We start from the raw sequence: 13775 nt of genomic DNA on the forward strand, positions 1-13775 counted from the left end.
TTCCTGATTCTTAAATGTTTTCCCCTCAAGTTTATATCATGTTCTTTATTCTTTTTTTTTATTTTGTCTTTCTCTTTCGTGTCTCTTTTTCATTGACAATGTAATTTATATTCTGTATTGTAAACAAATATTGCTACAAACTTGTCAACTGTTTTTTTGCAAATAAAAAAAACAAAATCAAGATCAATTGAAAGTAATAATTAAAGGGCAGGAGTGAACGCCACACACAACAGTTGTGCACTTATCAAAACTACAAGAGTAAAACAAGTTCATAGACAAACTTTATGGTGGCTTGAGAAAGCTTTGTCTGAAAGTTTAAATTAGCTTAAATGCTTTAACAACAGGAGTAGTTTTTACGAAGTTTGGAACAGTCGGCATAGTAAAGTACACATGAAGAGTTCAGTTCAGATTGCAAAACCCTGTAAATTCAACAGACCTTTTTTCTTGTAAATGAGCATTTTCTATCAGGCTTCTCTGATTTATCTTACTCCTCTGATTAATCTTATCAGACAAAACATTGATTCACTCACTTTTCTTAATGGTATTACTGTAGTAGAATATAGCCTATGGTGGATACAGCATTTTGCAAAAAAATATAATTATAATAAGAAAAAGTTCTGTTAAAACTTTAAAAAATAAGTTAAAGTTATGTTATGTTGTGTACATTCTGGCCAAATCTAACTCAGAATCTTGCTATTATTAATCAATATTTGTTTGTTTGTTTATATTATTCCTCATATTTATGATGTATTGTTTTTTTAAACCAATTTAAGATGTTTGACAATGTTATATTTGCATTTTGGCGTGGTTTTTGACAGATTTATTAACTATATTTGGACAAAGTTAAATAAAAAATATCCTGGATTTGAAAATATTGTGTTCCTGGCCTTCAATGAGCTCAAGTTAAAGTTTAATGTACAAAAAATATGAAGGAACTTGACTGTTGATGTCTTAAATAATAATGTCAAATAACCAACATTTAAGACACAAATATACATATATATCCAACCAAGGGCTGGATTATAATAAGGGCTAGGTGGGACTGAAGCCCCAGGACCCACAGAAGAAGGGGGCCCTTGATTGGCTGAAGAATTAATTTGAGCTATGACGCGGGAAAACGCCTCTTTGCGTTTCGTTTTTTCTAGTTGATAATGTGAAGTATTCCTTTCGGTTTGCTGCTGTTCAAAAACAATGACGCCGGTGCTAAACTGGGACTCAGAGTGGCTCTAGCAAAATCAGAATATTGAAACTTTTTTATGAATGTTAACCATAATATTGGTGCTGGCTTTCATAAGACAATATATTTGATGCAAATAAATAAATCAATAAATAAAAAATAAAAATAAGGATGCCCTCTGTAAGTCAGAAGACCACAATTTTGGACATTAGAGGCATGGATATTAAAGATAATATATCATTAGAGATTTATGGTCAGCTAAAGTTCCAAACAACCTTTTAAAGGTAAACCTTAAAATATTTATTATAAAGCACTAATTTAGGAAGTATTGCAAATGTTTTTTGTTGTTGTTGTTGATTTTTGCAGCCTGTTTGAACTTTAAAGTTTATATTATGTCATTACTTAGTTTTGTATACCTGCAGGCATGTTTTAATAAAATATAAAAAATATATAATATTCAATCATAAATCAAATGATGGAAAATTAGATAATAATATTAATTAGTGAATTATTATTAATAATAACAATAATAATAACTACATACATATAACAAAATTTTTACCTCTCAAAAAAATAAATAAATAAAAATAATATATATATATATATATATATATATATATATATATATATATATATATATATATATGTACGTATATGTATGTATGTATGTATGTATATATATATATATATATATATATATATATATATATATATATACATACATACATATACGTATATATATATATATATATATATATATATATATATATACATACATACATATACGTACATATATATATATATATATATATATATATATATATATATATATATATATATATATATATATATATTATTTTTTTTTTTTTTTTTTGAGAGGTAAAAATTTTGTTTTATATATATATATATATATATATATATATATATATATATATATATATATATATATATATATATATATATATATAATAAAATATTATTTGGTGATTTTAATCTTTAAAAAAATACATGTAAATATTGGTAAATGTTTCTTATCAAATAATTTCTTTAATGCTTGTTCTGCTTTGTTTCTCAATCAGAATCTACTCGCTTTCTGTTTATTAAAATTCACCTTTTTTTATTGTTGAACAACCAAGGAACACACTTTACACTGTACAGAGCATATGATACGTTAAATGTTCAGCCACCTGTCAGCAACAGGAAAATTCAATCTACTGCTTTCATTCACTTTCAAATGCATGAATAATTAATACGCATATGTAAATTGTGCAGTGAAAAAAAGGGCATTTTTTATTTATAAATACAAACTCAAAGCCACCACTGAGATATATCGTTGGAATATTTGAATACATTTTCCATGTCAGCAAGCAGCCGAATAGACGCCCGTCTAAACGATACGCACTGTACAATCTGACAGTAATTAATTCCTGCCGCTGTCAGATTCTTCTGCAATAATAGAGCAATTACTCTATTTAAGAGAACATTTACTGCAGAAACAAAGCCACAATTAAGTGTGCATTCAGTTTAATGCAGGTTAATAACACAATAGCAAACAACTGCTGTGATTGTGGGTTTCTTCAGTTAGCGCACAGTTTAAACAAATCTAGTTCACTGTTAAGTCTTTGGTCACTGTTTCTTATGAGGCCTGTAATGAGTTCCTAATACTTTCAGATCTACTATTCTTTGCTTTTGCTATATTGTTTTTAAAACGGTTATGTTTGTTTAAATATCTATATTTTAATCAGTGCTTTTTATTGAATACCAGAGACTGTAGTTTTTATTTATTTTGGCAGTGCAATTAATATAATTTAAAACTGTTCCTGATAACTTTGCTAATTTATTTATTTTTTTTACTTCATAATGACTTTTTAATTTTATTTTTAGAGTAAATTATCACTTCAATAATAAAAACAAATGTCAAATAAAAAAAAAACCTTTTGTTTCCCTTTAGTCTCTTTCCTCTTTAAAATTAGATTTTTAAAAAATCTGAAACAAAAGGTGATTTTCAGCATCCCCTTCACTTCTTTCAAACTTTTATGAGTTTCTTTTTCTGTTTCACACGAAAGAAGATATTTAGAAAAATGTTGGAAACCTGTAACCATTGACATCCATAGTGTTTGTTTATCCTACTATGGAAGGCAATGGTCACCAGTTTTCAACATTTTTTAGTTTCTTTCTTCTGTTGAACACAAAAGAAGACATTTTGAAAAATGTTGGAAATCTGTAACCATTAACTTACATAGTATTTGTTTTTCTTACAATGGAGGTCAATGGTTACCGGTTTCCAGATTTTTTTCAGTTCCTTTTTTCTTTTCTGTCGAACACAAAATAAGTTATTTAGAAAAATGTTGGAAACCTGTAACCATTGACATCCATAGTATTTGTTTTTCCTACTATGGAAGGCAATGGTCACCGGTTTGCAACATTTTTCAGTTTCTTTCTTCTGTTGAACACAAAAGAAGACATTTTGAAAAATGTTGGAAATCTGTAACCATTAACTTACATATTATTTGTTTTTCCTATTATGGAAGTCAATGGTTACCGGTTTCCAACATTTTTGTTTCTTTCTTTTTAAACAAAAAAGAAAGATAATTTTGAAAAATGTTGGGAACCTGTGACCATTGACATCCATAGTATTTGTTTTTCCTACTATGTAAGCCAATGGTTACCAGTTTTCAAGATTTTTCAGTTTCATTCTTCTGTTGAACACGAAAGAAGATATTTATAAAAATGTTGGAAACCTGTAACCATTGACTTCCGTAGTATTTGTTTTTCTTACAATGGAGGTCAATGGTTACCGGTTTCCAGATTTTTTTCAGTTCCTTTTTTCTGTCGAACACAAAATAAGTTATTTAGAAAAATGTTGGAAACCTGTAACCATTGACATCCATAGTATTTGTTTTTCCTACTATGGAAGGCAATGGTCACCGGTTTTTAACATTTTTCAGTTTCTTTCTTCTGTTGAACACAAAAGAAGATGTTTTGAAAAATGTTGGAAATCTGTAACCATTGACATCCATATTATTGGTTCATCCTACTATGTAAGCCAATGGTTACCAGTTTCCAAGATTTTTCAGTTTCATTCTTCTGTTGAACACGAAAGAAGATATTTAGAAAAATGTTGGAAACCTGTAACCATTGACATACATAGTATTTGTTTTTCCTACTATGGAAGGCAATGGTCACCGGTTTTTAACATTTTTCAGTTTCTTTCTTCTGTTGAACACAAAAGAAGATGTTTTGAAAAATGTTGGAAATCTGTAACCATTAACTTACATAGTATTTGTTTTTTTTCTACTATGCAAGTCAATGGTTACCAGTTTCCAACATTGTGTTGAACACAAAAGAAAGATATTTTGAAAAATGTTGGAAACCTGTAACCATTGAAATCCATATTATTGGTTCATCCTACTATGTAAGCCAATGGTTACCAGTTTCCAAGATTTTTCAGTTTCATTCTTCTGTTGAACACGAAAGAAGATATTTATAAAAATGTTGAAAACCTGTAACCATTGACTTCGGTAGTATTTGTTTTTCTTACAATGGAGGTCAATGGTTAGCCGGTTTCCAGATTTTTTTCTGTTCCTTTTTTCTGTCGAACACAAAATAAGTTATTTAGAAAAATGTTGGAAACCTGTAACCATTGACATACATAGTATTTGTTTTTCCTACTATGGAAGGCAATGGTCACCGGTTTTCAACATTTTTCAGTTTCTTTCTTCTGTTGAACACAAAAGAAGATGTTTTGAAAAATGTTGGAAATCTGTAACCATTAACTTACATAGTATTTGTTTTTTTTCTACTATGCAAGTCAATGGTTACTGGTCTCCAACATTGTGTTGAACACAAAAGAAAGATATTTTGAAAAATGTTGGAAACCTGTAACCATTGACATCCATATTATTGGTTCATCCTACTATGTAAGCCAATGGTTACCAGTTTCCAAGATTTTTCAGTTTTATTCTTCTGTTGAACACGAAAGAAGATATTTATAAAAATGTTGGAAACCTGTAACCATTGACTTCCGTAGTATTTGTTTTTCTTACAATGGAGGTCAATGGTTACCGGTTTCCAGATTTTTTTCAGTTCCTTTTTTCTGTCGAACACAAAATAAGTTATTTAGAAAAATGTTGGAAACCTGTAACCATTGACATACATGGTATTTGTTTTTCCTACTATGGAAGGCAATGGTCACCGGTTTTTAACATTTTTCAGTTTCTTTCTACTGTTGAACACAAAAGAAGATGTTTTGAAAAATGTTGGAAATCTGTAACCATTAACTTACATAGTATTTGTTTTTTTTCTACTATGCAAGTCAATGGTTACCGGTTTCCAACATTGTGTTGAACACAAAAGAAAGATATTTTGAAAAATGTTGGAAACCTGTAACCATTGACATCCATATTATTGGTTCATCCTACTGTGTAAGCCAATGGTTACCAGTTTCCAAGATTTTTCAGTTTCATTCTTCTGTTGAACACTAAAGAAGATATTTATAAAAATGTTGGAAACCTGTAACCATTGACTTCCGTATTATTTGTTTTTCTTACAATGGAGGTCAAGGGTTACCGGTTTCCAGATTTTTTCAGTTCCTTTTTTCTGTCGAACACAAAATAAGTTATTTAGAAAAATGTTGGAAACCTGTAACCATTGACATACATAGTATTTGTTTTTCCTACTATGGAAGGCAATGGTCACCGGTTTTCAACATTTTTCAGTTTCTTTCTCCTGTTGAACACAAAAGAAGATGTTTAGAAAAATGTTGAAAACCTGTAACCATTGACTTCCGTAGTATTTGTTTTTTTCTTTTATGTAAGTCAATAATTACCGGTTTCTTACATTCTTCAAAATATCTTCTTTTCAACAGAAGAATGAACCGCTTGAGGGTGAGTAAATATACATTTTTTAAGTGAATTTATCTGTTCAGGAATAAAAATAAATGTGAAAATCTTCATCATATGTGAAAAAATCTTTGTGAAATGATTTAGATTTCCTTTTGTCTCCCTTCTCGTCTTTAAACCAGATTGTTCTTGGTTTTTTCTCTTGAAACAAAAGATGATTTTCAGCATTTCTCTTGTCGTGTCTGCACAGTAAATCAATAACTGCTCTGACTCTGGTGGACAATAATGACAGCCGCTCAGGACTCTTGCTGGAGAAGGAGGAATTAAAACAAAAATATCTCCATTAATTTGTTTTCCATCATCCTCAGGAGAGACAGTGTGCGGCGCTCCTCTCATTATACTTTCTAATCAAGACTCTTTTAAAAAAAAAATCCCTTTTTAAGGCGCCGGGCAGATTTTTTTTCCCCTTCCCCCCTCGTCATCATTGTGCTTCTGCTTATTACTTTACAAATGACCGAGGTGAGGCTGACATTTTCACCGCATGCAGAAAAGCGCGGTAATGAATTTGCTTTGAGCTCTCGCTTCCCCCTCTGCTTTTCCCAATCAAGATTCCCCAATACAATTAAAATCACAGCATCTCTCTGCTCTGCTGCGGGTGACAAATGCATCTGATCAAACAGGAAAGTCGCTACACTACGACACTGCAAACACAAACTCAATGCTGAATAAAGATGTTTAGATGAAATGAAATTATATAATTACTTAAAAATTTACATTGTTAACAGTATAATAATATAATGTATCATAATATAATATAATAACAATGATAAAATATATTATGCTGTAAAATCATTGTAATTTCTATAATATAAAATGATTTCATGTGATAGAATTAATATCAATATAATAAAACATATTACATAATATTAAATAAAATACAAGATTTATAATATATAATATAATAAATTATAATGAATTATAATAAATTATATAATATAATATAACATAATTATTAGCAATAATATAATACATTATAATAAAATTATTTAATATAATGAATACTAATTATAATATAATTAATATAATATAATTGGCAATAATAAATTGCATTATAATTAATATAATATAAAATAATATAACTAATGCTAATAATATAATATAATATATTATAATATAATATATTATAATATAATATAATAACAATAATAAAATATATTATGCTGTAAAATCATATAGTAATTCCTATTATATAAAGTGATTTTATATCATATAATTAAATATAATAATATAATAATAAAATATATCATAATGTAATATTAAATACAATATAAGATTTTTCCATTAATATAATATAATATAATATAACATAATATAATAAGTGTTATTATAATATAATTAATATAATATAATTAGCAATAATAAATTGCATTATAATTAATATAGTATAAAAATTTAATATAACTAATGCTAATAATATAAAATAATTAATATAATATAATATGATAAAATATAATAAAATTATCTAATTATTAGCAATAATATAATACATCATATAATATAAAATAATTTAATCTAATAAATACTAATTATAATATAATTTATTATAATACAATATAATTAGCAATAATAAATTACATTATAATTAAAATAATATAAACAAAATTCATATAACTAATGCTAATATTATAATAAATTATAATATAATTTTTATATAATGAAATATAATAAATTATAATAGAATAGAATAAATTATAATATAATATAATAAATTATAATAAAAATGTAATGTAATATAATAGAATATAATAGTATATAATTGGGTTTCCTCCATGTGCTCCGGTTTCCCCCACAGTCCAAACACATGCAATTGGCTGTAGTGTATGCGTGGGAATGAGAGTGTGTGGGTGTTTTCCAGTACTGGGTTGCAGCTGAAATGCATCCGCTGCATAAAACATATGCTGGATAAGTTGGTGGTTCATTCCGCTGTGGTGACCCCAGATTAATAAAGGGACTAAGCCGAAAAGAAAATGAATGAAAATAATTAGTAAATTTTTTTCTCATTAAATAAAATAATTTAAATATAGAAAAAATGTAGCAATGTGATGAGGAACAAATATAAAAAGTTCTTATCAGAAAAGTTTGATAAGCATACAATATGATATATTGTGATATAATAATATCTCTCTCCACCCTCTGCTTTTTCCAATCCAGATTCCCCAACACAATTAAAATTGCAGCTTCACCCGCTGCCAAACACAAAAGCAAAATCAATGAGCTCACAGGAGAGCTGTTTTAAATTCTGCACGCTGAATAAGGATTTTTTTTTTTCACATCTTTAATTCAGGAGTGACTTTGTCAGTAAATTGGGCTCTTACTGTTAACAGGAGCGAGGTGTGAAATGGCGGATAAAAACACCACATCAACATTTTAACCGTACACTCTGTCATTTTCACCTTCTCATAAACATTGAGGTAAAGTCAGAATTACTACCCCCCCTGTATATTTTTGCCCCTTTTATGTTTAACGGTGAGATTTCGTCAACACATTTCTAAACAATATTAGTTCATTCAATCATTTTTCTTCAGCTTAGTCCCTTTATTCATCAGAGGTCGCCAGAGCGGAATGAACCGCCAACTATTCCAGCATATGTTTTACACAGAGGATGCCCTACCAGCTGCAACCCAGTACTGGGAAACACCCAAACACACTCATTCACACACATACGGCCAATTTAGTTTAAATCACCTACTATGTGTTTGGACTGTGGGGAAAACCGGCGCACCCAAACCTACACCAACACGGGGAGAACATGCAAACTCCACACATAAATGCCAACTGACCCAGCCGGCACTCAAACCAGGGACCTTTCTGCAACCCACTGCACCGCCCTTGGTACAATTTGACAAATGTGACAGATGTTATGCATCACAGTGTATTTCAGTCATTCTTCATGAGCCCGTTACAAAATTACTGGATTAATTATTTTACAATTAAGCTTAAGGTGTTGCAGGTAAATATAAACCAGGAATGGGGAAAACTCGATCCTGGAGGGCCGGTGTCCTGCATAGTTTAGCTTCAACTCTAATCAAAAATACCTTTTGAACTTGTGGGGGAAACCAGAGCACCGGGAGGAAACCCATGCCAATGTGGGGAGAACAAGCAAACTCCACACAGAAATGCCAACTGACCGAGCTGAGGTTCGAACCAGGGACCTTCTTGCTGTGAGGTGACAGTGTTAACCACTGAGCCATCATGCTGCCTCTAACAGGGACATTGCAAATTAACAAAACCTTTCTGTTAATGGAATATAAGGGATTTGTTTTAGGATATTTAGGGTAGGTTATTGGATTACAATGGTCTAAAAGTTTTCCACTTATATAATATATTTTATTATAGTGTTCAAAAGTAGATGACAGAATCTGTAGAACTTCTTTTGGCCTCAATAGTATCTGGATGCAGCCTTTATGATGCAAGCTGAGATTGCATCACGCAGCGATGCAATGTCAGACACAATGCACTCAATGGAGTGAGTGACATCACTGTGATGGGTGGGGTTAATGGTGGGGTTAGATGAGCGCATTAAAAAGCATTGGATGCAGCTCAGATTGCACTTGTGACAAGAAATATATAATGTAACTTGGTCACACTTTACAATAAGGTTTATTAGTTAATGTTACTTAATGCATTTACTAACATGAACAAACAATGAACAATACATCTACTACAGTATTTATTCATCTTAGTTAACATTAGTTAATGAAAATACAGTTGTTCATTGTGAGTTCATGTTAACTCATGGTGCATTAACTATTGGTAATAAGCATGAGTTTAAATGTTAATAATGCATTAGTAAATGTTCATTTATGATTAATAAATGCTGTACAAGTGTTGGTCATGATAAGCTCATGTTAGTAAATGCATTAAGTAATGAACCTTATTGTAAAGTGGTACCATGCAATTAGAGCATATTTAAATAAATTGTTCCTGACTTGCATATACAAGAATTTTACAAAGCATGTAATACAAAAAAAAAAAAGAGTATAAATGAGTAACCCCCTTGTGGATCTCTCTTTAAAATTAATATTTTATATAGGACGCTTTATTTGCACATATGCATTAGATACTAAAACTGGAACTAATCTAACAAAAAAACACTTAAGATCATAGTCCAAAAATGCGTACACCCAATTTAATATGTTGATAAATACATAAATAAATAATACCATTTTAATAAACAGGAAAAATCTAAATAAAAATTATAAAATTTAGAATAATCTTTCTATTACTAAAGACTTTGGGTGACCAAAATCTACTTTAAATTTTTAATTAATATAACTGTTTAATAAAGCTTTGTTTAAATGTATAAATTATTAGATTATTCCCTGAGAAATCAATAAAGATATTCATTTTCAGAAGTGGATGAATGAACTCATTTATGCTGATGAGCTCTATCTATCTATCTATCTATCTATCTATCTATCTATCTATCTATCTATCTATCTATCTATCTATCTATCTATCTATCTATCTATCTATCTATCTATCTATCTATCTATCCATCTATCCATCCATCCATCCATCCATCCATCCATCCATCCATCCATCCATCCATCCATCCATCCATCCATCCATCCATCGATGGATGGATGGATAAATATAGATAGATAGATAGATAGATAGATAGATAGATAGATAGATAGATAGATAGATAGATAGATAGATAGATAGATAGATAGATAGATAGATAGATAGATAGATGGATGGATGGATGGATGGATGGATGGATGGACGGACGGACGGATGAACAGATAGATAGATAGATAGGTAGATAGATAGATAGATAGATGGATGGATGGATGGATGGATGGATGGATGGATGGATGGATAGATAGATGGATGGACGGACAGATGAACAGATAGATAGATAGATAGATAGATAGATAGATAGATAGATAGATAGATAGATAGATAGATAGATAGATAGATAGATAGATAGATAAATAGATAGATAGATTATTTATCAGTACTAGTAGTCTTTTTGTACCTGCAGGGCCTTAAATTTATTCATAATGACACAAAAAAGACACGGAGGATGCGCTGATGTTTTGAGCAAATGCTTTTGTGACGTCACGCCGTTTTCTTCAAGTGCAGCCGAACGTAAAGCTTCACTCCGCCGTTGAAGATTCTCACACACTCACACACACACTCTCTCTCAGAGCAGAAGTCAAACACACAGCACCGCTTCATTCCTCTCCAGGATACGTAAGAAACCGCTCGGAAATTACCTGTGAGGGTCGCAGGAGGATTTATCAGAAGTGAAAACAAAAGGTGAGTGAGTTATTTCATTAATCTGACCTTCAGTCCTTCACGCGCGCGTGCTCGTCTGTGTTTGCTATTTGAGGCAGGTTGAGAATAACAGTTTCAAACTCACAGAAAGATGCGGTTTTAATCGTTTTCTGACGTAAAAGTTGTTGTTGGAGATCTTACATTTAAAAAGGGTAGTGATTTTATTCTTAAAAGTGGCTTTTCTGTTTAATAATCGCGCGTAAAGTCGTATGACAGGGACGTCAAGTACTCTTTGTGTACACTAGCATCACCAGGTTAATGAGCAGTTTATATGTCAGTGAGGCTTTTGTGTTTTGTATCAGTTTTTATGTTGAAATTTAAAGCAAACTTGTGTTTTTGGTAGGGTACATGTTCGCTGTTTATCGATTTGTTTTCGCTAGTTCATTTTATGTGTTCCTGTTGTACGATTTTAGCTATAAATATATCTTCATTTATAAATAACCCCTTTAAAAATAGTAACGTTAACGGTTAAGATAAATTTGGATCATTATTTAATCGTTGTTGGTGTCAGCTGAAGTTAACAGAGGTAAAGTTGGTTATTGAGGCAAAGTTGGTTTTATTTTCGCACATTCAGACTTACATCTCAATAATAGTATTTCAGAAAAGAATTATTTGCCAATCCTAAAGAGTGAAATCATACTAACAGCCAATGGCTATCAAAGTACAACACGTTCAGTGGTGCTAATGTTGTTTTGAAGATAGTGTTGAAGCCATATTTACACGGATTTTCAGTCTGAATAATCAAAGTACCAAGGTAAACAATATATGTCACAAGTTGTCACTAAACGAATTTGTGAATATAATACCAACTTTGCCACAATAAATCATATTAGCAGCCAATGACTATCAAAGTACAACAGTGTTCAGTCAATTTAATAGTGCTAATGTTGTTTTAAAGTCATACACGCAATTTCAGACAGAATATTCAAAGTATAATATAGGAACATTCACAAATTGTCACTGTTCAAAAATGAACAATCGTGCGAATATAAAACCAACTTTACCTCAGTAAGTTGGTTTTATATTCGCACATTCGTTCATTTAGCAGTCTCTGTATTGTTTACCATGTTACTTTGAATATTAGCATGCAAGTATGACTTCTGAACAACATTAACACTATCTAATTCCCCGTGAACAATGTTGTAGTTTGATAGTCATTTGCTGCCTATATGTTTTCTCTATTTAGAATTTGCCAAGAATACTTTTATGAAATTATATTATTAAGGAGAATGTCTATATATCGGAATATAAAACCAACTTTACCTTTTTGAAGTTAACAGCAGTGGAGAGGAAGTCATGCACTGTAAATTCATGTTTGTATTGAGGTATGTTGGTTTTACATTCGCACCTTTGTTGTGAAACAACTTGTAACATGCTCCGGATAGTGTTTACCATGGTACTTTGATTATATGGTCTCAAATCACATGCAAGTATGACTTTAAAACAACATTAGCAATATTTAGGCTGCTAATATGAATCACTTTTCAGAATTTGCAAACAAACGAATTCTGAAATTATATTATAAAGGAGAAAATGCGAATGTGTGACTATAAAACCAACTTTACCACCTTTAAAAGGTGTTTTGTACTGGAGTTAATGTGTGTTTTGGATATTCAGTCTGATTTATTAATCAAATTAACTCAGTCATGTTTAATTTGTACAATATGTCACCAGTTATAACTGTGGAAATGAGAAAATATGGTTGAAATATTGATGTTGTTCCTGTTATATGATGTTACAGAATTCATGAGTCTTGCCCACAATATACGACTGCTCATTTATGTGTCCTTTTTATTTATTGTTGTTAGACAAAGTCGTTGATTCTGTAAAGGAAATGGGCTGTTTTCTGATGTCAAAAGGGTTACTGATGTGTCTATTAAAATGCATAGTTTTGATGCTTAAAAACAAGACAAAAAATTAGGGCCAGACAGAATCTGCGGACATTTTTTGGCTATTTCTGCACAAAATTGTGAGAATTTTGTAAAAAAATCTTAAGATTTATGCGAAACATTTTTTGGGAGTATCGTAACTACAACCTTAATATATGAAATAAAAAGTACTACCTTTTAAACTTGTATTTAATGTTTAATGTAATTACATTCACTTTATTTGGTAAACAAAGCAAGTCTCTCATGTAATATCTCTACTAAAAGACAGAAAATATTACTCTACAAACTGTATTGTAAATAAATCATATTAATATTTTCATATTGGTCAATAATATTACTGACATTAATTCAAAAACTGAATAAATATGAATTTACACACATTTACAGAAGTAAATAAACAATTATGGGGTAAATTGATGCGGGCGCAGATTCCATGTGGGCCTTCTAAAAATATATATTTTTTGTCTGTGATGTTATGGTTTGTGGATCAGAAGGTTACTGTTCTCATACACGATTAAATGT

General features: G+C 30.3%; 1 protein-coding gene across 19 annotated transcripts in view; it reads left to right on the forward strand.

Annotated features, from left to right (window-relative positions):
- The first annotated feature begins 11190 nt into the window (after positions 1 to 11190).
- The window catches only part of baz2bb (bromodomain adjacent to zinc finger domain, 2Bb), a 129454-nt gene continuing 126869 nt past the window's right edge, over positions 11191 to 13775 (forward strand). For all 19 annotated transcript variants that reach the window (XM_087268425.1, XM_087268429.1, XM_087268438.1 and 16 more), the window contains exon 1: positions 11191 to 11346. The gene's annotated coding sequence lies outside the window, so the exon portion shown is untranslated. The remainder of the gene's footprint in view (positions 11347 to 13775) is intronic.

This window comes from Danio rerio, chromosome 9, assembly GCF_052040795.2.
Source record: "Danio rerio strain M-AB ecotype USA chromosome 9, GRCz13ab, whole genome shotgun sequence".
In the NCBI taxonomy this organism is placed as follows: domain Eukaryota; kingdom Metazoa; phylum Chordata; class Actinopteri; order Cypriniformes; family Danionidae; genus Danio; species Danio rerio.